The sequence below is a fragment of the Pinus tabuliformis genome, chromosome 2_2, assembly GCF_031772625.1.
Source record: "Pinus tabuliformis cultivar Carrire ecotype Pingquan chromosome 2_2, CPIR1, whole genome shotgun sequence".
Lineage (NCBI taxonomy): Eukaryota > Viridiplantae > Streptophyta > Pinopsida > Pinales > Pinaceae > Pinus > Pinus tabuliformis.
Window position 1 is genome coordinate 1,292,244,109 of NC_142300.1, and position 25,573 is coordinate 1,292,269,681.

Consider the following 25,573-nt stretch of genomic DNA (forward strand, 5'->3'; position numbering starts at 1 on the left):
TCTATAAGAAAATGGAATTTATCAACACTACATAACAATATCACAATTATTTTTCTGATTCATACAAATACTCCTCTATAGATATATAAATAGATAGATAGATAGCCCCAAGGTTTAGTTCATGTTGTTTCTCTTGTCACGTCAAAGTTGTCATTGTCAAAGGTCAAATCTACCTGAGTCCCTTAGGGTGAGTACATATTATATGATGATGATATTTACCCTATGCGCATTCACATAATGTGAGAAAGTGCATAAATGGTTTCACTTAATAATTTTTTTAATTTTGGCCATTGAGATTCTATCCATTGAGAATAAGGTTATCGTTAGTGTTTATTTTACAAGTACAAGTTAATCAACATGAATAATGAGATGCTTCCTAGCATTTCTTGAAATACTAGTAATAATAATCTAATCCATATCAAAATGTCAACTAGAAAAATTTTGGTTTTTGGCTTAAACATTAAAGTTAGATAAATGAAGAGGTCTCCCTTAAAATTATTGATATACCATTAAAAGCATTATCATAAAGTAAATTTAAATTGAAATAATAAATTAAGACTAAGAGATAGATAAAATGTTATAAGAAAACCGTAAATAATTGATCTAGATCTTCGGGGCTAAGATACAAGAGGCTTGAATGCCGAGAGAGAGGAGAGAAATCACAAAATATAAAAACAATGGCAATGTGTGTATTGTTCCATGTACTATTGTCAATAATAATAATTTTGTTTCCCATTGTTGCGATTTAATATCTATAGTCCCATCATGAGTTTATCTTCACATCAAGAGGGTTATTTTTGTATATCCATAAGTATGCGTCACTCTTGTCATTAAAGATAACCCTTTCACCGTGGGTACCCCTAACAACAAGACTAATAAAGGGAGATGAATATGCCTTTGATGTCACCTAGGTGCAGTGCCTGACATATCTCGTAAGTAAGTAAGGTACACCTAAGAATATGGTTCTTGTACCCTTTCTCTATATTGACAATCCTTGATTTGTAGAAACCTTCGCAGGTGCCTTTAAATTACTTGAGCCTTTATGGGTAGTCGTAGATGCAGAATTAAGCTTACTGTGAACCAAAGTGGCCAAGTGTTTCCTCCGTTTTTCATAGGTGAAAATATTACTATAGCATTAATAAGACACATAAATGTAGCTACAACAAGGATTAGATGAACCATCAATCCTACAAAATATAAACTAGTAAGACCATATAGTACAACAAAAATAGCATCATCTGTCAATATTCTGAAACAAAAGTAGAGCCTTGTTGGGAAGAAGAAAAGCAAGATGTCAAACTCAAACATAAATGATGATCAAGCTATTGGGTAATGCTCTTAGACAGAGGAAATGATTGGTATATAATATTTTACATATGTTGGATCAATAAGGGAGTCGAAAGACCCAATCCAAGGAGATATATGATGTCATTCCAAGTCCAAGTGTTAAGTGCCCTACTCCTACTGTGTTACTCAGAGTTATCTTCAAAAAGGCTTGAAAGAGTTTTGGGTCATCTAGGTGATGTTTAACCTAGTATACAAAGTAAAATACTTACAACAAGAAGAATAATCCCATGGCATCCATGTGTTCGCCATACTAAACATGTTTATTAAATCCTACAAATTAGATCTTCATCGCACAAAGCATTCCCGAGATGTACATGCAATTATATGCGATGTATAATCGTAATGAATATCTCTTGGTCGTGAGAAGAGCCACAACATAGATAGGAATTAATTGATGATGAAAATATAACCTCCCCACATAGATCATATAAAATTAAGTGAAATATGAGACTACTGACTAGGCCAGGGATCTACTGTTGACAACCTTCACAAACAAGTAGAAAGTTAAAAGTAGGGAAAATATCACCACCCCTTCATTATCATACATCCAAAAAAAGACTAAGAAATATATTAGGGACTAATGGAAATCAAAGTTGCTGCTGCTGAAAGTTTGGTACCAGAATCCAAAATCTCCTTACCGAAAAAAAAAACAAACCAGAGTGGTATTTGACGAAAAAAAGGGTGCCATCAACACAAAAACTTTTCTTATGTTCATTGCAAAGCAAAGAAATATGAGAGTCCAATAAATAAGAGGAAGTCACCATAATATCAGGGTAAAGGGTTCATCCAATGATTCCACCCAAGGGATACCATCTCTCAAATCAAACCAATTCTAGATTTCATAGAAACCTTTTTCCATCAAGTACAAAGTGGTTATGTAGTTGAAATAGGAATCGAACTCGTGGATCATTCTTTTGTAGAGAAGCACACTGAATAATATCATTATAAATGTGATGAAATTTACCAAATAAAGAATCCCCATCTACAATAATAACTCCTTGTTTTTTGTTTTGAGCCTAAAATTCCTCAAGAAGAGTTACAGGGTTTCAATCTTTAGGCTTTGAGGTGCCATTACAGAGTTCAATTCTATTGTAAATTTCCTAGTCATTACATTACTACATTAATCACAACTATTCTTGAGTTTGCTAGGGTTTTTACTAAATGAATCTCGTGTGCATGGTTTCATATGTGAAACTTTGGTTCTGTAAGTTTGGAGGCAAGCCATGTGATGGCAAGAAGCAACTGAGAGTATTCTTGACAAAGGGTATCCAAAAAGCTATAGATGGGACAATTTATGGCAAGAAGCTAGCAGGTGCACCCTAGAAACCCTTATAAAACCCCAATTTCCATAGAGTCGTGATCTACTCTAAAACCAATCATCCTGAGCTTAGTGTTTAAGTTTTGGGAAGCTAGAAACCCTTATTAAACCCGAACTACCACAAAGTCGTAACCTGCTCTGAAACCACTCATCTAGATCTCGGGGTTTAATTTTTGGGATGCTTGAATGATGAGAGAGAGGAGAGATCACAAAATATTTCTTGAAACGATTATTCAAAACCATTAATAAAAAAATACAGACATTGAATTCATCACAACCCATGAAAAGAAATATATTCTTTTATTAATTGAGAAAAATCGTTACAACTACATCATGGTGGATGAATCCATCTTTTTTAAAGGTGAAGGCCATTATTTATTGTATTTTTGGTGTCTTTTTGAGCTACATCATTCAATATAATTGGTGATTACCACTTTCCATTTGGATCAACAATAAGCTAACACATTAAAATGACCTATCTACTATATGAAATAGAAGAAATTTGATAGTGCTAAAAAAAGAGAAAATTGTCATGAGATTCATATTGAAATTGGATGGAAGACTAGGCATACTAACTATAAACAAAGAAGAATGAATGAAACAATCTTGAAGAAGATATTCAATATTAGCTCAAGTTCGCTTAATACAATAGTGTGTCTTTCCTTAATAGATATTGGAGTTTGTTGTAAGATATAACTACTACTTATTCATTCAAGAGGAAGTGGTTGAAGGATTATCTCAACAATTATCCAACAATTAAAAAATGCCTAACGATTTGATATCATTACTTAGCTTGGTATTATTGCATATTTAAGCCATAAATCTATGACAAACTCTTAAGGCCTACACCATTGAAAGAAACACACATTGACACAACTAGACATTCTTCGAATGATTTGCCTTTGAAAACCATGTTTGGACCAATGAGACTCCTTCACGCTATTCCCTATTCCACCAAAAGGTAGCCTTCTAGGTGTGATAGAAGTTTCCTAACATCATTGGAGGTCGATAGCACTTGAAATGACTTGTAAACCTTGTAAAGGTATGATGATGAACTTCCAAATCATAGATACAATGTGCACATGTATGTCTCATAACCTCAATAAAATATAGTTTCTTTGTCCCATCAATAAAACTCTAATTTTTTGTATTATCGAATGTTAACAACTAATTATAAATTTATTATAAAATCAAATAACTTCACATCTTTTATAATATAAAATAAAATAATTACTCTTCCATTAAGAAAATATTTATAAATGATAATTCTTTTTCATCCATTAAATTAAAATAACATCTTTATTGCGTTATATAGCCAAGTATGGGGTGGATGTCAATGTAAATGTTTAACATTTAACAAATTTAATCTAATGTCAATGTCACCTAAATTATTAAAAAATTAAAATTAATTAAAAAAAGTAATATAAAACCAAAGCATGTAAATATTTAAAAGTTGGCTCAATTAAAATAAAAAGTCAAAGTCAAAGTCAATTTGTTATATTTTTATTTTGTTATTAACTTGTGAATGACTTTTGTTACCATACCATGACTTATTAATACCACATGCCCAAAAACCATAACTTATTTCACAATCAAAATATTTTATAACAATATGACACGATTTTTAACCACGAATGTTCCCCCAACTTTACCATGGATATTGTTAACATGTAAATGGGATTTTTTAAAATACCATAGGCCAATACCATGACTTATAAAAAACACACAACTTATTTCACAATCAAAATATTTTATAAAAAAAAACTAATTAAATCTAAAGGAAAAGGGTTATCATTACTTTTGAGATATATCTAAACCCTCTATCCTCACAACTACTAAAAATATTCCCATAAAAATTAAATCAATGTTTTAGTAAAATTAAAATGAGAATATTTTTATATATAAAGATATGAAATATATATAATATAAATAATATTACTAAGAACTAACATAGATCCATCTTAACTAAAGACCCAAGTTGAGGAGAGAAAACAAAATGACTAGAGGAAAGGTAGTGCATGATTGTTTTAAGTTTGTCACTATTGTATTTTATTTGACATGATTGATCCAAAATATTATTTGACATGGTCGAGTGTCAAGTGTGACCAATGTGACCTATGTGACCTTGCCACTTGTTGGTCGCAAGGTCGCAAGGGTCACTTGGTCTTAACGGGAATTGCTTCCGACCCTTGCGACCTTTGCGACTTAGTGACTTGTGGGTTGCACGGGTCGCAATAGTCGCAAGGTTCGTAAATGTTTGACAGAGTCACATTTTGAAGATGCAACTGACTTGCTTAAACATGTTTTTGCAACTTAGCTTCACTTAGCAGGAAAAATTAGGTTCTTGTGAGGCTCTTCTGGTCTGGCGAGATTTTGAACAGATCCCAAAGGTGTAGGAAATATTGCATGATACAGGGGCTCCGAAAAATTTAAGGATTTAGGAATTTTTGGAGGGGTTGTGTTGACTGATAAAAGGTGCCTTTTAGAACCCCTAATTATCCCACATTAATCATCAACCCAGGCAAGTCCTTTTATTTCAAGAGTGTACACAGTATGTGGCTGCTATTAATTCATAGAGTAATGTTTCCTATATTGCAGTATAGATCTTTAAATACAAGAGTTAACGGATGCATATAATAAACTCCAATTGCAATTAAAGAAAAACTCAATCCTCTAACAAAATCAAATCTTATAGCAATTCAGGTAACAACAGCATCAGTTGAGAGCACAGTAGTAATAACTCATCTCTTCTTAACTGATTTAATCTAAGTCAAACTCAATCTTCATTAAATAATCCAAATAGAAATGATATCAATCTGAGAGTCCAATAACAATAATTAAACTCTTTACAGTTGATTAAATCAATTCGCAAGGAACTCAATCTGCAATGGAGGTAAACTGAATCAAACGACAGCGTTGTAAATCATATAAAGCAAAGAAGTACTGTCAATACAATAAAACAATAACCAGCAAAGGAGATAAAATCACATAAAGCAATAAAACTATCAAACCATCGCACTTGCGTGAATCAGAAATGTATGGCACAAAGAAAGTAGTAAATCCATCAGAGGTTGGGCCCTTAGCCACCAGCAAACACTGCTAAGTTACTTCAAATAACGTGAGGGAATAGCAACTTCAATTATGTATTAATCATCGAATGTAAGTAACATTACAATATAACTGTGTTCTCTCAATAGCGAGAGTCTGTAATTAAAATTACAATTTCAATAACAACAGAGATTCCCCTTCTTCTTACAATCGTCTCCTTTTATAATCAGAAAGGGTAAAAGATAAATGGTAAATGCGATCCCTCAAGATCTCCCGATCTTGAGGGATTCGCAACTGATTTCTAACTTCAAACATCCTTTCCTTTCTCGCGCTGATCCTTCTGATTTGCCTTTAGCCTTGTCCGCAACCGCCGCATTCCTTCCTTTGCTTGTTGGTTTTTGCTGTTCCTTTGTTAGGGAACAACAATTGTCCCTTTTGTTGTTTTCATGCATAAAGAAGGGTAAAAGTTAGCTAAATTGTAATTGCAAATAATTCCTTCATTTCTTACCATAATTCCTCAATAGATTAATGCATTAATATATAGAAAAGATAATAATAAAGGAAAAAGGATGATGAGATTAATAGTAACTGCATACCCCTTTCGTGACTCAACAGGTTGTTGCAACAGCTAAAACACAGTGATAATTCCTTCAAGCTCAGCATCTCATCGTTCCTTGGTCTACACCCAATGTTCAATGTAGATTGCCTTTGGCCATACTTTCCACCATTGTTGGACACATCTAACATTGCAGAACAACTAACACCAACAGAGCTCAAATCGAACTACATGGAATAGGCCACAACTGATTAGATCATGGACACACAGATCAAGAACACTCGCCAACAGAGGATACATCTATATCGAGTTGTCAAAGCAGGCCAACTCCTTCACCAGGGAAAATGGTTCACGAGGGACCAGGTTTAACAAAAATTTCCTCACCTCATGGAGATTCTGCACGCAATGGGGACCATTTCTTCCTAAGGGGGAAGGAATGATCTAGGTGGATATTGGTGGCTACCTTCCTATTCCACCTAGACCCCCGAGTCAGTTTCATATGTTTCCTTGTTCATTTCAAGATTTACTATTTTTAGTAGTTTTTCGGGTCCTGAACTTCCAGAGAATTTTTGACTTGACAAATGCATAACAAGATCTTAAATTCCTTATGTCAAGATATTAATTTTATCTTATTTTATTTATGCCTATTTCATGATTTTTCTTGTAATGATTTGCTTTATTTTAGTTTGGTTTGCATTTCTCTTTGCTCTTTCTTTTCGATTTGATTCCACGACATCACATTTTGTTTCCTTTTGAAAATCCCCTTGTGTGTGATTTTGGCGATATTACCAACCTTTTAGTTGGATGGAATTTTCCACCCATCTTCGGTTTGATACATGGGAAATATTTACTCGTATTTAATGAAATTCATTGGTAAAAGGAAGAACATCAAAATAATGATCAAAATTCTATTTTTTAAGATTCATATTTGAAACTCTTATTATGTTGTTTTTCTTTATCATTTTGATGATCTCTAACTTTATTATATAATAGATAATTATGTTTTTGCAACAAATTAGATTATAAACATCTTGTTGGGTTGTGTTATGCTCTTTCCACGACTAGCCCACGTAGTTAACTAGGGGGGTAGAAGGGGGGCGGAGCCCCCCCTTCGTTGCGCCGATTGCGTAGCGAAGGGGATCACAGGGGGTTTGAGGGGTGCAGGTAACCCCACTCTATGGGGTCCGGGGCAGCGCCTTGGAAAATTTTGATTTTGGACGCTATATTAGGTTGGGTGGACCTACCTATGGTTTTATGCATGATTTCGCACATGGTTTTGGACGTGATGGTTTTCGGTCCATGGTATTGGATGCTTCGGCATGTATAAATATGTATTGTAACATTGAAAGGATCATAATGAAAAATCAATCTGGTAGTCCCGGTTTCGGGATCCAGGGGAAAATCTCTGTGTATATGTGTTTTATGTGTTATGCTCTTGCATTGTTTATTTTCTGTGTTTTAGAATTCGTATACAGGTAATTTCTGTACGGGGTTAAAACCTACATTTGGTATCAAAGCTATTTTGGCTTCAAGGGGATGCCTTTGTTGCTGAGGGGTTTCACTCGGGCCTGTGGTAGACCCTGTTCAGTGGGAGATCTGTGGGATCGATTCTGGTGGTGAAAGAAGATGGTGAGCAGTGGAAAGATAGAGATTGAGAAATTTAATGGTCAGAGTTTTGAGTTATGGAAACTCAAGATGGAGGATCTGTTGGTGGATAAATATCAGTGGGTCACAGTAGATCCAGGTACTAAACCAACGGGAGTGTCCGATGAAGAATGGAAGAAGTTGGATCGGAAGGCTAAGAGCACAATACAATTGTGTGTCTCAAATTTAGTATTGTTGAATGTATCAGGGGAAGCTATGGCGAAGGCTTTGTGGGACAAGTTAGGGACTTTGTACCAATCTAAGTCTTTGGTGAATAAATTGTTCCTACAGAAAAAGTTGTATAACCTGAGGATGAAAGATGGAGACTCGGTGACAAAACATCTGAACGCATTTAACATTGTGGTAAGTCAGTTATTATCTGTTGACATTATCTAGTCAATTTAACGTCTTAAATTGCTCTACATAAATTAACAATCCATGTATCATAAACTGATGAAGTGTGGTGCACCATATGTGCTTAGTTAACCCTTTTTCTTACTTCGTTGTTTTATAGTTTATGTTGTTTTTGGGGGTTTTGTTTCTTATGCTTAAGGAAATTAATCTAAGAAAGAAAAGATATGCTTCTAGGTGAAATCTCTAAATGTTAATGGACAATTAAATCTAATGACTTCTAATGTTAGAATCTAATTTCTAAAGAAAGGAGAAAATGAAACAAATCAAAACTTTGAACAATTAGATTAATCTAAGCCGGCAAAATGTCTATGAAATGAAAGCAAAAATGATAACAGCTAAATGAAGTCCAAGAAAGCAAAAATAAAACTACTGCAATTAATCTAAAGGCAAAAATAAAACTGAAACTGACTTTAAACTAATGATCAACAAGTAATCTCATCTATAAACATAACACTTCGCCAATTAGCTTGAAGATCAGTCATCAACTAAAGGCTCCGGAAATATTAGCTTATAACACGAGAAAATGACATTAAACTATCTAACTCTAAACTAATGAACAACAAGTAAACTCATTTATAAACATAACACTTCGCCAATTAGCTTGAAGATCAGTCATCAACTAAAGGCTCCAGAAATATTTGCTTATAACATGAGTGACTATATTAAGAAAGAAAAGGTACTAAACAGCAAGAAAATCTCATTCATAAACTCAATATTTCGCCAATTAGCTTGAAGATCAGTCATCAACTAAAGGCTCCGGAAATATTTGTTTATGTAATGAGTGACTATTCTAATGAAATTGAAATGGAAAGCAAATACAAAACATGTAAAGGAAAACTAATCTACTGTGTGCTCTAATGCTCCAATCACCAATTGGGAAATACTTCCTTGGACTATTTTCTTAAGCATAGATTACACAGTTAGATAAATCTACAATCAACCAGTTGAACACACTTGCATGAATGGAAAATCTAAACTATTAAACTTGAAAACAATAAAATGACATACTTGAATGAAATCAAATCAAAACTACAAAATAAAATCTACTCTACCTTACATTCTAATATGTTCCATGACATCTACTTCACATCTCCTTCCATGTTGAGAACATCAAAGCTGTATTCAAATTCTTCAAAATTACAAAGTACAACAAAGCTCTCCAAAGATTTCCAAAACTTCCAAGACTAAAAAGCTACCAAATGAAGGAGAGAGATCTCCTATTTATACAAAAAGATGAGAAGTCATCTCATTAATGAGAGTCCATGAATCTCTCCCTCTACCTCTAGAGTCCTAATCAAAATAGGAAATGATAAGACACATGTCTTCTTAGAGTTTCAATACAAATAGGAAATGTCACACATATCCTCATGATCCCATTATCCTCTCCACTCAAATTCGAATTTGGTCATAGGGTGCCACATAAAGGTCTTCTAGAAGCCTCCTTTTGACCTACACATGTCAACAATCTCAACCCACTTGTTAGGTATAAGCATGTGCACATTATTTTCTAATTTTTAAACGCAAATTCACTTTAAAAGGCTAAGAATTAATAAAGTTTGGAAAAACATAAATGTGACCCAATGATAATGAAAGTGAGATGAATGTAGTGACATGGTAGTGAAATGGAGGTGATATAATGGACATAATAGTGAAAGTGTAATGGAAATGAATGACAATTTCAAGACCCAACAGATCTTAAAATTTCAGATGAAGATAAAGTGCATCAGTTTGTTGTGTTCTCTACCATATTCGTGGGATAGTCTAGTTATTGCAATAGGTAGCAATGCAACTGCCTTGCAGTTTGATGAAATAGTCTCATCCTTGCTGATGAAGGAGATGAGACGGAAAAATATGGAGAGCCAGAATGGTGATGCCTTGTATATACGAGGACAGTCCCAGAACAGAAACAAAAATAAGTCATCGAGTGGGAGATCTAAATCTCCAGGAAAACTTCTAAAAGGTGGTGCGTTGGAAATGCGGAAAGGAAGGGAACTACAAAAGGGATTGTAAATCTAAAGCTCCTGACAAAGGAAAGGGATCTGATGATGCTCCTTCTGCAGAGGCGAAAACCACCTCAGATGAAGGTGGGGATGTGTACTTGGCTTCTTCAACTACACATGTAGATCGTGAGGCATGGTTGATTGACTCAGGTGCATCCTTTCACTTCACTCCCCATAAAGAGTGGTTCTGCGAGTATGAGAAATTTGATGGTGGTGATGTCTTCTTGGGGGATAACAGGAAGGCTAGAATCATTGGTCACAAAAAAGTAAAGTTGAAGTTGCAAGGTGGAAGGGTTAAAATACTTCCGGATGTTTTGCATATTCCTACATTGGCCAGAAATCTAATTTCCGTAAGCAAGTTGGATGATGTAGGTGTAAAAACAGTGTTCGAGAAAGATACCCGCAAAATGGTTCAGGGAGCACTGGTATTGATGCGGGGAGTTAGGATTGGAACTCTGTACAAGCTACAAGGTAACACTGTTATTGATGGGTGTAATAGTTCTGTGGTTCCTGAAAGTGGAGCAGAAAATCTAGTGGTCTCTGGAGAGAAGACCATGCTATGGCATCAAAGGCTTGGACATATTGGAGAGAAGGGCCTTCGAATACTTCATGGTAAAGGTATGGTAGAAGGTATGAGTAATAGCTCTCTGGATTTTGATTTCTGTGAAAATTGTGTATATGGGAAGCAGAATCGAGTGAGTTTCCCCTCTGGTAGTAAGAGGGCGAAACAGATATTAGAACTTGTGCACAGTGATGTGTTTGGACCTGTGAAGGTTCCATCACTGGGTAAGTCTGTGTACTATGTATCATTTATAGATGGCTTCTCAAGGAATACATGGATATATTTACTTAAGAATAAATCTGAAGTCTTTGACAGGTTTAGAGAATTTAAGGCTGTGGCAGAAAACCAGACAGAGAAGAAGATAAAGGTGTTGAGGAAAGATAACGATGGAGAGTTTTATAGTAAGGAATTTGAAGAATTCTATAAGAAGTGTGGTATAGCACGGCAGAAGACTACTCCATACACACGTGAGCAAAATAGAGTTGCAGAAAGAATGAAAAAGACGTTGATGGAAAGGGCAAGAAGCATGCTCAGTGGTGTTGGGTTAGGACAGGAATTCTGGGCAGAGGCAGTGGAGACAACATGTTACCTAGTCAACAAATCACCTTCATCAGCGTTGGAAGATAAGACTCGACAAGAGGTATGGACTGGTAAGAAACCTTCTCTTTCACATCTGAGGGTATTTGGATATGATGCATATGTACATGTTCCAAAGGAGAAAAGAACCAAGTTGGATAGTAAATCTAAAAAGTGCATCTTTATTGGGTATAAGGATGGTTTAAAGGGCTATAAGATTTGGAACCCAATAACAAGGAAGGTTGTGTATAGCTGAGATGTGGTGTTTAGAGAGGTGAAAGATGTTATTAAACATGAAGTCTAACCAAAGGAACCTCAGAAGATAGAGTTGGAGCTGAAGGAGGAAGAATCAGACTCTACAGCAGAGGAGGAATCAGAAGATGAAGAGCCACAAACTCCGGGTGTGAGAAGATCAGTTCGAGAAAGAAGGCAGCCAGAAAATTATATTCCATCTGCTTTCTATTCAAATTTTGCTTTATCTATTACTGATGATGATCCCAGAACTGTGAAGGAAGTAGTAGATTTATAGGATGGAAAACTCTGGAAAGAGGCCATGGTTGATGAAATGGCATCTTTGCACAAAAATGAGGCTTAGGATCAGGTGGAGTTTTCGGCTGGAAGAAAACCCATTGGCAGCAAATGGGTGTTCAAGAAGAAGACAAATGGAGAAGGAAAAGTGGAGAAATACAAAGCTCAGTTGGTAGCAAAATGTTATTCCTAGGTGCCGGGAATTGATTTTGGTGATATTTTTGTTGGCAGTGTGATTCAAGTGTTGTCCTTGATGGCAACTCACTCAGAGGTTGGTACAGGTGCTCAGAGGTTGGTACAGGTGATGGCAACTTAATCAGAGGACAGATCTTAGTACAGCATGCCAAGAAAGTTCATACACGCAGGTTTGTTAAGCCCAAGTCGCGTATACAAGCAGGTTCACTATATACCAAGTCGCGTATATGCAGGTTCTCTATATATCATGTCGCGTGTACACGCAGGTTGGCTTCAGTAAAAGAGCGTGTATGTGGAAAAGTACCTTTGGTCCGTGGTAGTTAGTCCTTGGAAGTTGTGCCTATGGTTTCGGACCATGGTGTCTCGACGGGCGTGTCGATCCCTCGTTTTGAGGTTGATGGTATTGTGTTACTATGGTTTTGGCTCGTGGTATTGTGAAGGGCCTAAGGCTATATAAGGAGAAGATCATTAGGCAAGAAGTTGTGAAAGAGTGTGTGAGTAATGAAGATCTGAGGAAGTGTAAGATCCAAGCGCTGGTTATGGGTTGGTGATCTGAACCAAGGTTTCACTCATGTGGAGGATGATGAATGATGGAACGAGATCTCAAGGCTTGGAATGATTATCTTCATGTGGTATGACTGTGGATAGATCAGATCTATTGACGCATGTTTATTGTTATGATCTGGGTATGTTTAGATGTCTGATATAGCTGCGGAGTTATAAGTTAGAGTTTGCAGATCTGTACGCGGGTTGGTTTTGGTAAAAGGGCGTATACACGCAGGTTGGGTTCATCCAAGTAGCGTATACAATGTGAAGTATGATATTTGAAGATGGAGCTGGATCTGGTTGTTGTTATGTTGTCTGGTTGTTGTTGACAGGGTTACAGTGATTCAGTATTGGGTGATTCAGAGATTGATGATGCAGGTTGTACTACAATGGTGATAGTTACATGGATCCAGTATGAAAATGTATGAAACGTGGTCCCGGGAAGATCGTAGGCCGGCACCTACATACTGGTAAACATATCAGCCAGTACAAGAGCTAGGGGGTTGTAGCTCCCTTCCAGGAGCAGCTGGAAAACGAGTGAAAGTTGTAGCCTTCTGTAGGGTTGGCACCTACGTACTAGTAAATGGATCAGCTAGTACAAGAGCTATGAGGGTTGTAGCCCTCTGCAGGTTGTAGCCTGCGTGCTGGTAAATGACTGCACTAGTACATTGTAAAAGAAGTTTCTTATTAAAGAAGAAAGAGACGAATTGCAGCAGGTGGTTTTCACCCACATTGGGTTTCCACCTTATATCATGGTGTTCATGTGTGTGGCTTTTGTGTGATGATCTGTTCTGTTATACTGCACCTGTTTACTGTTAATATGGTTAATAATGTTCTGATGCATTTACTGAAGACAAGCTAACTAAATCATAAGATCTCTGGATATACGCTAGTTGCTTTAGACACAGTAGCGTGTACACGCGGGTTCACTTAACTGAAGTAGCGTATATGTTTTTTTGAAAAGTATTACTGATCTGATAATACTGATTCACCCCCCCCCTCTCAGTATTATTTCCAACAATTGGTATCAGAGCCAGGTTCTTCAGAGAAGCTTGATCGCTTGAAGGTAGATCGTTCATCATGAGCAACTATGAGAGAGAAGCATCAATCAGGCCACCGGTTTTTGATGGGACAAACTTCAATTATTGGAAGGTAAGAGTTACTGCCTATCTTCAATCTCTTGGTACAGAAGTTTGGGACATTGTAGAGACAAGCTACGCTTTTCCTTCAGCTACTCCTACAGATGCGGCCGAGAAAAAGAAGTATGAAACAAATGTAAAAGCAGTCAGTACCCTTCTAGGGTGTATATCCCAATCGGAATTCATGAAGGTAATGCACTATAAATCCGCAAAAGAAATATGGGACAAAATTGTCACGAGCTATGAAGGAGACGAACAGGTAAAGCGTGCTAAACTTCAAATTCTCAGGATTAAGTATGAGACTCTCAGAATATATAATGATGAAAGTGTGGCTAACTATTTCCTTAGGGTAGATGAGATTGTTAATTGCATGAAAAACTTGGGTGAAGAAATAAAAGAGGCTATTGTGGTTGAAAAGGTTCTAAGATCATTGTCCCCCAAATTTGAATCTAAAGTGTCTGCAATAGAAGAAAAGGAAAATCTACGAATTCTTACTATGTCTCAGCTTCACGGAATTCTAACTGCTTATGAAATGAGAAAAGGAGGTCCATCAGACAGAAGAGAAGCTGCTTTCAAGGCTTCGGGCAAAGAAGATTATTATGAAGCAAGTCACGTGCCAGAAGATGAAGAAGAAGAATCAAATTTTGTCAGAAATCTTCAAAGGGGTTCTGGAAGGTTCAGAGGTAAGTTACCTTTTAAATGCTTTGCTTGTGGAAGAGTAGGTCATTATGCTGCCAAATGTCCTCACAAAGATAAGAATGACAAGGGAAAGGAACCTGTTAAATGGAACAAGAAACAGAATGAAAAGAAGAAAATCTATTACACTCATGAAGATAGTGATGGTCTTTCAAATAGTGACGAAGATGAACAAGGTTATAGATATAAACTTCTAATGGCTTTTGAAGATGATGATTACATGGATGCTATAGATGTAGAAGGTTTTTATGAAGAAATGAATGATCTCAAGGTTTGCTTAGAAGAGAAGAGTGCTATTATTGATTCTCTACAATGTCAACTAGCTGAAAAGGAAAAACATCTTGAAAAATTGGAATGTGAGATTGTTTGTCTTAGAAAGGAGATTGAGAAAATAAAAGCGATTAATCTCAAATTTGTCAAAGGATCTGAAACCTTGGATGAGATTATCAATGTGCAGTGATCTCCTCTGATCAAGACAGGTCTGGGATATAATGGAGAAACATCTCAAGCCTCTACCTCTAAAAGTTATCTTGATGCAGCAAGGAGAAGCGAGCAAAGGCCAAATAAAAGTCATCAGGTGAATCAGGGACAGTTTACCTCAAGAACAAATAAAGACCATCAAGAAATTCGGGGACAAACTACCTTAAGGACAAATAGAAGCTACAATCAGCCACAGGTAAAATCTTCCCAGCTTGCTCCAAGAATGAATGTGAATAGAAGCTACAATCGGTTGGATGATAGATCTGATTATCGCAGAAGTTTCTTTAATGGCCAATGCTTTTCTTGCCATAACTTTGGTCACAAAGCAGCTCAATGTGTTGCCTACAAGACAATCATGACTAGAGAAGCTCAAAAGCAAGGGAGAATGACTGGAACCATAAAAAGGACTTATAACAACTTTTCGGTTCTTGAAAATGAAGTTGAATGCTCTATTTGTAATAACTTTGGTCATGAAGATTCTGAATGCAGGAGCAGGTTTTGGAAGACAACTCAGAAGGAACAAACCTCAAATGTCAGAACATGGAGAATAAAGGAACCGCAACCAGAAAGATGTGGGATAGCCTTTTATGCAGAAGGTCAAGAAAGTCTATGGTACATTGACAGCGGATGTTCGAAGCATATGACAGGGGACAAAGAAAAGCTTGAGTCATATACCGCATTAGAAAAGGGGAAGAAAGTTTCTTTTGGAAACGATATCTCTGCAGCCATAAAAGGAAAAGGTGTTGCTCCATTGAAAGAGAAGGTCAAAGCAGGAAATGTTTTGTATGTTGATGGATTGAAGCATAATCTTCTGAGTGTCAGTCAGATGTGCGATCAAGGAACAGAGGTAATATTTAGATCAAATGGATGTTGTGTTCGTGATCTTGATACAGGTAAAACAGTGATCAAAGGAAGAAGGACTCCAAATAATCTATACATATTTGAAGAAAGACCACAACAATGCTATTTGGCCAAGGATGATGAACACTGGCTATGGCATAGGAGGTTGGGGCATCTAAGCTTTTCACAAATAAGGAAAGCATGCAAATATCAGGCAGTTCGCAGTCTTCCAGATATCAAAATTCCAGACAACACTATATGCAAATCTTGTCAGTTTGGAAAGCAAACCAGAACTAACTTTCCAGAGAAGGAAGGATCAGCCATCATACCTCTTGAGCTAGTCCATACAGATGTATGTGGTCCATTTAGGAAAAGGACACCTCTAGGAGAAGAATATTTGATATTATTCATTGACGATTTCTCCAGGTTTGTCTGGTTAGGGCTTATGAAGCACAAAGATGAAGCATTCGAAAAATTCAAATCCTTCAAAGCCTTGGCAGAAAATGAATCAGGACACAAAATTAAGTGCCTCAGATCTGACAGAGGTGGGGAGTTTACCTCAAATGAATTCTTCAATTTCTGTGAAGAACATGGGATAAGAAGAGAATTCTCTACAGCTAGAACTCCTCAGCAAAATGGAGTTGTGGAAAGAATGAACAGAACAATCCAACAAATGGCTCGTGCTATGCTTGATGAGTCAGGTACTCCTGCAACTTTCTGGGGTGAAGCTGCACATGCTACGGTTATTATTCTCAACAAAACAAATGTCCGAGTAAATAGCACTCAAACTCCTCATGAGCTCTGGTGTGGTAAGACTCCTTCGGTGAACCACTTCAAAATATTTGGGAGCAAATGTTATATTAAGAATACTGATGAGCAACTTGGCAAGCTTGAACCAAGAGCAGATGAAGGCATTCTTCTTGGTTATTCTCCACATAGCAAAGCATACAAGTGCTACAATAAAAGACTTGGCAGAATTGTTGACAGCATTGATGTAGTGGTTGATGAGAAGGGATATATTCCTAGGCAAGTTCATCATGAAGACATTGAAGAAGATGAAGGCTATTCTCAAAGGCAGAATGATGAAGAAGAAGAACCTCAAGAAGAAGAAGAACCTCAAGAAGAACCAGAGGAGCAGACAAGAATAGAAGACAAGACTCCATCCAGATATGTTCAAAAGAATCATCCAGAATCTCAGATTGTGGGGTAGAAAGAAGCAGGAATACAAACAAGAAGAAGAATTGCAGAAGCTTCAAGCTATTTGGCATTACTCTCTTCCACTGAACCACAAAGTGTGAAAGAGGCATGCAAAGATGAATGCTGGGTCAAAGCAATGGATGAAGAACTTGAGCAGATCAAAAAGAACAACACTTGGGAATTGGTTCCTAGACCAAAAGATAAAAATGTCATAGGGACTAAATGGGTCTTCAAAAATAAATTGAATGAAAATGGAGAAGTAATTAGAAACAAGGCCAGACTTGTTTGTAAAGGGTATGCGCAGCAAGAAGGAATAGATTTTGAAGAGACCTTTGCTCCTGTTGCAAGACTTGAGGCCATCCGAATGTTCCTTGCTCTCTCAAGCTTTCAAAACTTCAAGGTATTTCAAATGGACGTGAAATCAGCCTTTCTAAATGGAGACTTAGAAGAAGAAGTATATATTGAGCAGCCAGATGGTTTCATTCTTGGGAATGATCCAAACCTTGTATGCAAATTGAAAAAGGCTCTCTATGGTCTCAAACAAGCTCCAAGGGCTTGGTACTATCGATTGGACAAATATCTTCACCAACAAGGCTTTTCAAAAGGATCAGCAGATAGCAATCTCTATATAAAAGTTGAAAATAACAAATTGCTAATACTTGTTGTTTATGTAGATGATATTATCTTTGGCAGCAATGAAGAGACTATGAGTCAAAACTTTGCCTTGGTTATGCAGAAAGAATTCGAAATGTCACTACTTGGAGAATTGACATACTTTCTTGGATTGCAAATCCAACAAAATGAAGGAGGCATCTTCTTGTCTCAAACCAAGTACCTCAAGCAGATCTTGAAGAAGTATGGCATGGAAGAATCAAAGCCAGTGTGTACACCCATGGTTACAGGATGCAGTCTCAGTGCAAATGATGAATCAGCAGCAGTTCATCAACCAACTTATAGATCCATGATTGGGAGTTTGCTTTATTTGACAGGTACCCGACCAGACATCATGCATGCAGTCGGAATAGTTGGGAGATTTCAGGCAAATCCAAAGGAGACTCATCTTCAGGCAGTGAAGAGAATTTTCAAATATCTTCAAGGGACACAAAACTATGGCTTATGGTATCCTAGAGATACAGATCTCACTCTTCATGCTTACACAGATGCAGATTGGGCCGGAAGTGTGGATGATAGGAAAAGCACAAGTGGTGGTGCTTTCTTCATGGGTTCCAGATTAGTATCTTGGTTCAGCAAGAAACAGAGTTCAATTGCCTTATCTACAGCTGAAGCAGAATATGTGGCTGCGGCATCTTGTTGCACACAACTTCATTGGACGATGCAGACCTTGCAGGATTTTCAAATCACTTGCACTCCACCAGTCTCTATCTTATGTGATAATACAAGTGCAATCAACATTTCAAAGAATCCAGTTATGCACTCAAAGACCAAGCACATACCAATCAAGTACCATTTTCTTCGGGAACAAGTGCTTGAGCAGAAGGTCAAGCTGGAGTATGTTCCTTCTAAAGAACAAGTTGTTGATATTCTCACAAAACCATTGCCCAGGGAAACTTTTGAATATCTCAGACAAAAGCTGGGAGTAGTTGATGCTTCATCCTGCTGTTGAAGCTTGTCTGTTCTACAGAAAAGTTGGTATACACAAGTTACGTAAGGGATATTCGCGTATATACGCTGATTTATGCTGGGAAAGTCGCATGTATGTTGTACGCGTGTTGCAGAAAGCATATCCGCGTGCATACGTTGTTTTCTACAGGAGAAGTTGCGTATATGGAGTTCTGATCAGCAAGGGCAGACTCCGGTTGGAGAAGGTCTGAGATGGGTATGCCAGAATTCTTCAGGCACAGTTTCAGGGGGTGCAACAGGCACAGGTTCAGGGGGAGCAGTAGGCACAGGTTCAGGGGGAGCAGCTTAAAGTCTCATAAAGCATTGTTGGCATTTAGATGCTTTTTGGTTCTAGTACACAACTGTTGTTGGTTTCAGGAGAAGGATCTCAGAAGGAAATCTTGGTTGCTGATCTAAAAAGATGTGTATCAGATGCTGCTTGTGACTTTCATAAGTCTTGGTCTAGATTTGTTGTCTCTATGTCATGTATCTCTTCTGTGATATCTCTTTTATAGTGTCAAGGTCATGTAACAGCCTATGTTGGTTTCCCCACTATGCCTGGGATGAATGATGTAATGTTCATGTCTTATCATGAGTAAACTCTTAATGTATCTCCACATGGTTAGGTGGATAAGTCAATATTGGTATATCCCCACTAGGTTGGGTGATGAATGTATGTATTGAGTCTTTTGGTGATAGGAAGGTCTTCTATGATGTATAAGTCTTTGTTCTTCTTGAAGAACATCTTTTGCAGATCTTGCCTACAGTCAAGGGGAGCATGAACAGCACAATTCAGCAAGAGCAGGATGGATAGATTCGTGCACTTTGGCATACACAAAGGGGGAGCACATTTTTGAGATTTCAGCAAGTACTCAGGGGGAGTATGGACAGCAAAAGGTATACCAAAGAACAAAATATCTTGGTCCACCCTTTGCCCTTGATGTCAAAGGGGGAGAGTGACTTGGTGTGGTGGTTGCCATCAAGTCCAAAGGGGGAGATTGTTGGCATTATGATTCAAGTGTTGTCCTTGATGGCAACTCACTCAGAGGTTGGTACAGGTGCTCAAAGGTTGGTACAGGTGATGGCAACTTAATCAGAGGACAGATCTTAGTACAACATGCCAAGAAAGTTCATACACGCAGGTTCATTAAGCCCAAGTCATATATACAAGCAGGTTCACTATATACCAAGTCGCGTATACGCAGGTTCTCTATATATCATGTCGCGTGTACACGCAGGTTGGCTTCAGTAAAAGAGCGTGTATGTGGAAAAGTACCTTTGGTCCGTGGTAGTTAGTCCTTGGAAGTTGTGCCTATGGTTTCGGACCATGGTGTCTCGACGGGCGTGTCGATCCCTCGTTTTGAGGTTGATGGTATTGTGTTACTATGGTTTTGGCTCGTGGTATTGTGAAGGGCCTAAGGCTATATAAGGAGAAGATCATTAGGCCAGAAGTTGTGAAAGAGTGTGTGAGTAATGAAGATCTGAGGAAGTGTAAGATCCAAGTGCTGGTTATGGGTTGGTGATCTGAACCAAGGTTTCACTCATGTGGAGGATGACGAATGATGGAACGAGATCTCAAGGCTTGGAATGATTATCTTCATGTGGTATGACTGTGGATAGATCAGATCTATTGACGCATGTTTATTGTTATGATCTGGGTATGTTTAGATGTCTGATATAGCTGCGGAGTTATAAGTTAGAGTTTGCAAATCTGTACGCGGGTTGGTTTTGGTAAAAGGGCATATACACGCAGGTTGGGTTCATCCAAGTAGCGTATACAATGTGAAGTATGATATTTGAAGATGGAGCTGGATCTGGTTGTTGTTGACAGGGTTACAGTGATTCAGTATTGAGTGATTCAGAGATTGATGATGCAGGTTGTACTACAATGGTGATAGTTACATGGATCCAGTATGAAAATGTATGAAACGTGGTCCCGGGAAGATCGTAGCCCGGCACCTACGTACTGGTAAACATATCAGCCAGTACAAGAGCCAGGGGGTTGTAGCTCCCTTCCAGGAGCAGCTGGAAAACGAGTGAAAGTTGTAGCCTTCTATAGGGTTGGCACCTACGTACTAGTAAATGGATCAGCTAGTACAAGAGCTATGAGGGTTGTAGCCCTATGCAGGTTGTAGCCTGCGTGCTGGTAAATGACTGCACTAGTACATTGTAAAAGAAGTTTCTTATTAAAGAAGAAAGAGACGAATTGCAGCAGGTGGTTTTCACCCACATTGGGTTTCCACCTTATATCATGGTGTTCATGTGTGTGGCTTTTGTGTGATGATCTGTTCTGTTATACTGCACCTGTTTACTGTTAATATGGTTAATAATGTTCTGATGCATTTACTAAAGACAAGCTAACTAAATCATAAGATCTCTGGATATACGCTAGTTGCTTTAGACACAGTAGCGTGTACACGCGGGTTCACTTAACTGAAGTAGCGTATATGTTTTTTTGAAAAGTATTACTGATTTGATAATACTGATTCACCCCCCCCCCTCTCAGTATTATTTCCAACAATTTTTTCTCCTGTTGCTAAGGTAACTTCTATTATATTACTTTTATCTGTTGCTGCTACTTTTGTTTTGAGGTAGAACAGATGGATGTGAAGACATCATTTCTTCGAGGGGATCTAGAAGAGGAGATCTACATGAAGCAACCTGAAGATTTTGCGGTGAAGAGTAAGGAAGAACTAGTATGCAAGTTAAAGAAGTCTTTGTATGGGTTAAAACAATCACCAAGGATGTGGTATCAGAAATTTGATACATTTATACAAGGACTTGGCTTCACCAGAAGCAATGCAGATCACTCTGTGTATTTTAAATTAATTGGTGACCCTGTTATTTATCTGGTCTTGTATGTGGATGATATGTTTCTGGTTGGAAATGACAAAGAAATTATCTAGGATTTGAAGGCCCATTTGACCTCCAAATTTGACATGAAAGATCTTGGTGCTACAAACTATATCTTGGGCATGGAAATTAAAAGAAATCGAACAAAGAGGAAGCTCTGGTTAAACCAAAGGAAGTATGTCGAGACAATATTGCAGAGGTTTAATATGCAGGATAGTAAACTGGTGAAGGTTCCTATTACTGTAGGTGTAAAGTTATCTGTTGAACAGTGTCCCAAGACACAAGAAGAGGAAGAGGACATGTCCCGTGTTCCATATGCAAGTGCAGTCGGTAACCTGATGTATGCGATGGTATATACTAGACCAGACATTGCACATGCAGTGGGAGTATTGAGCAGGTTTATGTCAAAACCAGGGAAGGAGCACTAGACAACAGTGAAGCGGGTTTTTAGGTATTTGCATGGCACTACTGATTATGGTTTGTGCTACCAAGGAAGACTAGGATTGGACAAAGTGTTGGATATTCGTGGCTTTGTGGATGTAGACTAAGCTGGAGATCTGGATCAGAGAAGATCTACAAGTGGGTATGTGTTTAACCTATTTGGAGGTGCAGTCAGTTGGATGAGTAAGAAACAATCTGTAGTGGCACTATCAACTACAGAGGCAGAATACATGGCAGCCACTCATGCAAGCGAGGAAGCAATTTGGTTGCAGATATTGTGTTCAAGTATGGGTTTAGTACAGGGAGCTATAAGGATAGACTGTGACAGCCAAAGTGAAATTTTCTTGGCAAAGAACCTTGCATATCATTTAAAGACAAAGCACATTGATGTTCAGTATCACTTTGTGAGGGATATGATAGAAGACAAAAAGGTGTTGCTGGTAAAGGTGGACACTTTGAAGAATACTGCAGATGCATTGACAAAATATGTGATCTCTGAGAGGTTCTCTTTGTGTAGAGAAACAATGGGCGTTGCAGGGCTAGATAAATGACTAAGCTCTCTAGTGGCCCCCTGTGGAAATAAAACAACAAGTGGGAGAATGTTGGGTTTCATTATATTCCTTCCATGACTAGCCCACGTAGTTAACCGGGGGTTAGAAGGGGGGAAGAGCCCCCCCTTTGTTGCGTTGATTGCATAGCAAGGGGGATCACAGGGGGTTTGGGCGGACCTACCTATGGTTTTGTGCATGATTTCTCACATGGTTTTGGACGCGATGGTTTTTGGTCCATGGTATTGGATGCTTCGGCATGTATAAATATGTATTGTAACATTGAAAGGATCATAATGAAAAATCAATCTGGTAGTCCCAGTTTTGGGATCCAGGGGAAAATCTCTGTGTATATGTGTTTTATGTGTTATGCTCTCGCATTACTTATTTTCTGTGTTTTAGAATTCATATGCAGGTAATTTCAATAAGGGGTTAAAACCTACACAGCTCTTGCTAAAGAAACAAAAAACAACAAACAAGTTTAGTATTTTTATAATTCTTCTAAGTCATCCCAATCTCTTAAGGAGAAGATTTGTCTCCCCATTTATGATAAAATTAATGGAGTCTAAATTAAAAGTTGTGCAAAATACCTGAAAAATAGGGGTTCTTAGTAATGAGTAAGCCTACCATGATCATGGAACTTGATGTTTATGAAATTATCGTATCTGGTCACCAAACTAGGATAATGTATTATCGTAATTTTTTGTAAGGCAGGAGATATCATCATGAGCCGACTTGATCATGACTATCAACACTTGTGAATGGCATTGTCAATATCTAGTTACCAAGCTAGGACAATGGCTTTCAGAGTTATTAATGAATTATGTCTCCTCTGAAATATTTAAACATAGATGGGATACTGACATTTCCTTTGGGCTAAGAGGTAACCCTGTCGAGGCTATGGATGCCTGCTGGCAGCAGTGGCTCTACCTATGACAATGAGAGTTCATCTTTCTTACTAAACACAATGATAAGATTTTGTTCTTTAAGTTTAAGTTGTTATCAATTAAATAATTGTTGCCAAAAATGACTCTTAAAAACAATTTTAGAAATACAAAATATGATAAAATCCTATTATTCATTATTAGGATTTCACTGAAAATTCGAATCCTAGCACTTTGATTGATTTAACCTTAATACTTTTTCTTAGAATTTCATCATTTTTCTATAGATAATTGTTTCTTCCCAGTGTGTCACCATTGTTGTGGTAAAAACACAACCCCTCCACCCCCGCCAACACTATTCACTTAATTCTCACTAGGGAACCCTTTGATTGAATGGTTGGTCATATTACTATTTGATTTTGAGTATTTGGATTGCTTCAATCGGTTCAATCTATTCATATCTTCCTATTATTACTTTTTTTATCTCATTTAGTTTTTTGGTTTGTAAATGATGCCTAATTGAATATTAGATACTTTTCACTGCTTTGGCCTTATATAATGTATTTTACCTTTTATTTTATAAATTTGTTTCTTTCTAAATAATTAATTTTCAATTATAAATATTTTATTTGTATTTTATACATAGCCCCCGAGACAAAGAATCATTCATGAGCTTTACATGGTGCACATATTAATATATCAAAGCTTTGATATCAGATTAATTCATTTGAAATCACCGATATTTAAATTCCAATCCAGAAAGCGGTTGTCGGAGGACCCACCTACCACATCTTTAATCTCGCTCCTATCAAGGTCAACACTTATAAGATATTTTCAACTGAGCAAGCTTTTAAAAACTTTGATATCCATGTCGCTCCGCCCTTTGATATATCACTTCATTGATACTACGATAAACATCCATCATCGATATTCCAACATCTTTGACCTCCGATATATGACTTCGTTGATACTCTGATATGATTCCGCTCTGATATGCCTATACACATTGCCTCTCTGACTTTTGATAATCATATCCCTCCGATCTCCGATCTTTGAGAGTGATATAACCTCTCGCTCCAACCTCCAATAATCTCTTCGTCGTCGATATCCCAATGCGCTTCCCCCTATGACTTTTGATATCTATCAAGCTTCGATATGTCAGACCTGTTATGGTATAAATGTTGGTCTATAAAGATATCGTGTCCGCTCTATATAAGATCCTCCCAATATTAGCGTATTGGCATTTTTTGTTTGTGCGCTTTATTAAAAGTTTCGATGGGCTTACCTCTGATACCACTGAGCGCTTGCCACAAGTATCATCCTACGTCCATTGTTATAGCCATTGAATTTTAAAAAAGCCATTTAGCTATAAATTCTTGGGCATAAGTCTAGTTTTAACACATTTTATAGTTTAATCTATATTTCCACCATTTTAATAAAATCTCACTATAATAAGATTAACTATGTTTTCTGTTATGACAGAAGGCGCATAGGGCCGCTGATAATTAATACATCTAGTCAAGATTTCCAAAGTGGAAAAAGGATTTTTTAATAAACAGAAGTTGTTCAAGCAGTTGAATTCCACCTATCAGTTTGAAACAAGCTGGACAAACTTATGAGAAAGCAAACTAAATTGGGCATTTTTCTCAACTATGGCCATATACATTTGGTCGAAACTCCAACCGAAGGAATCATTTTGTTTCCTTTTGTTTTAATTAACTCAGTTGTTGAGAAATAGAGGGGGACTGTTAATATTTCCACTATGCTTAAATACCAATCTCGGAATGTGAGAGAGGGGTTGGAATCCACGAGAAGAGGAAGAATAATTTAGGAGCTTTCAGTCTGTTTGTAGAGGCGTTTCAACGCTCATTCGCACTATCGTAGTGGGATTGAAGTCTTCTTCAGAGACAGAGATCGATTTGCTCGCAGCGAGGGATTTTCACTACTATAATCTTTTGAGGTTTTGTAACTCTATTCATATTCATAATAAAGTTTATTTTTGTAATTGTTGTATGGCAATATTGTTTGCATCGATTATTGAAATAAATATTTTTAGTTTTCAATTACATTTCTATTGTATGAGTTATTTATTGGCTTGAGAACTATTGCTAAATGTTAATTGTTAGCCCATTTAAAATTAT

General features: G+C 37.3%; 1 pseudogene; it reads right to left on the minus strand.

Moving 5' to 3' along the window:
- Window positions 1-577: 577 nt before the first annotated feature.
- Window positions 578-24,794, minus strand: LOC149198222 (dolichyl-diphosphooligosaccharide--protein glycosyltransferase subunit STT3B pseudogene; annotated as a pseudogene).
- Between the last annotated feature and the right edge of the window lie 779 nt (window positions 24,795-25,573).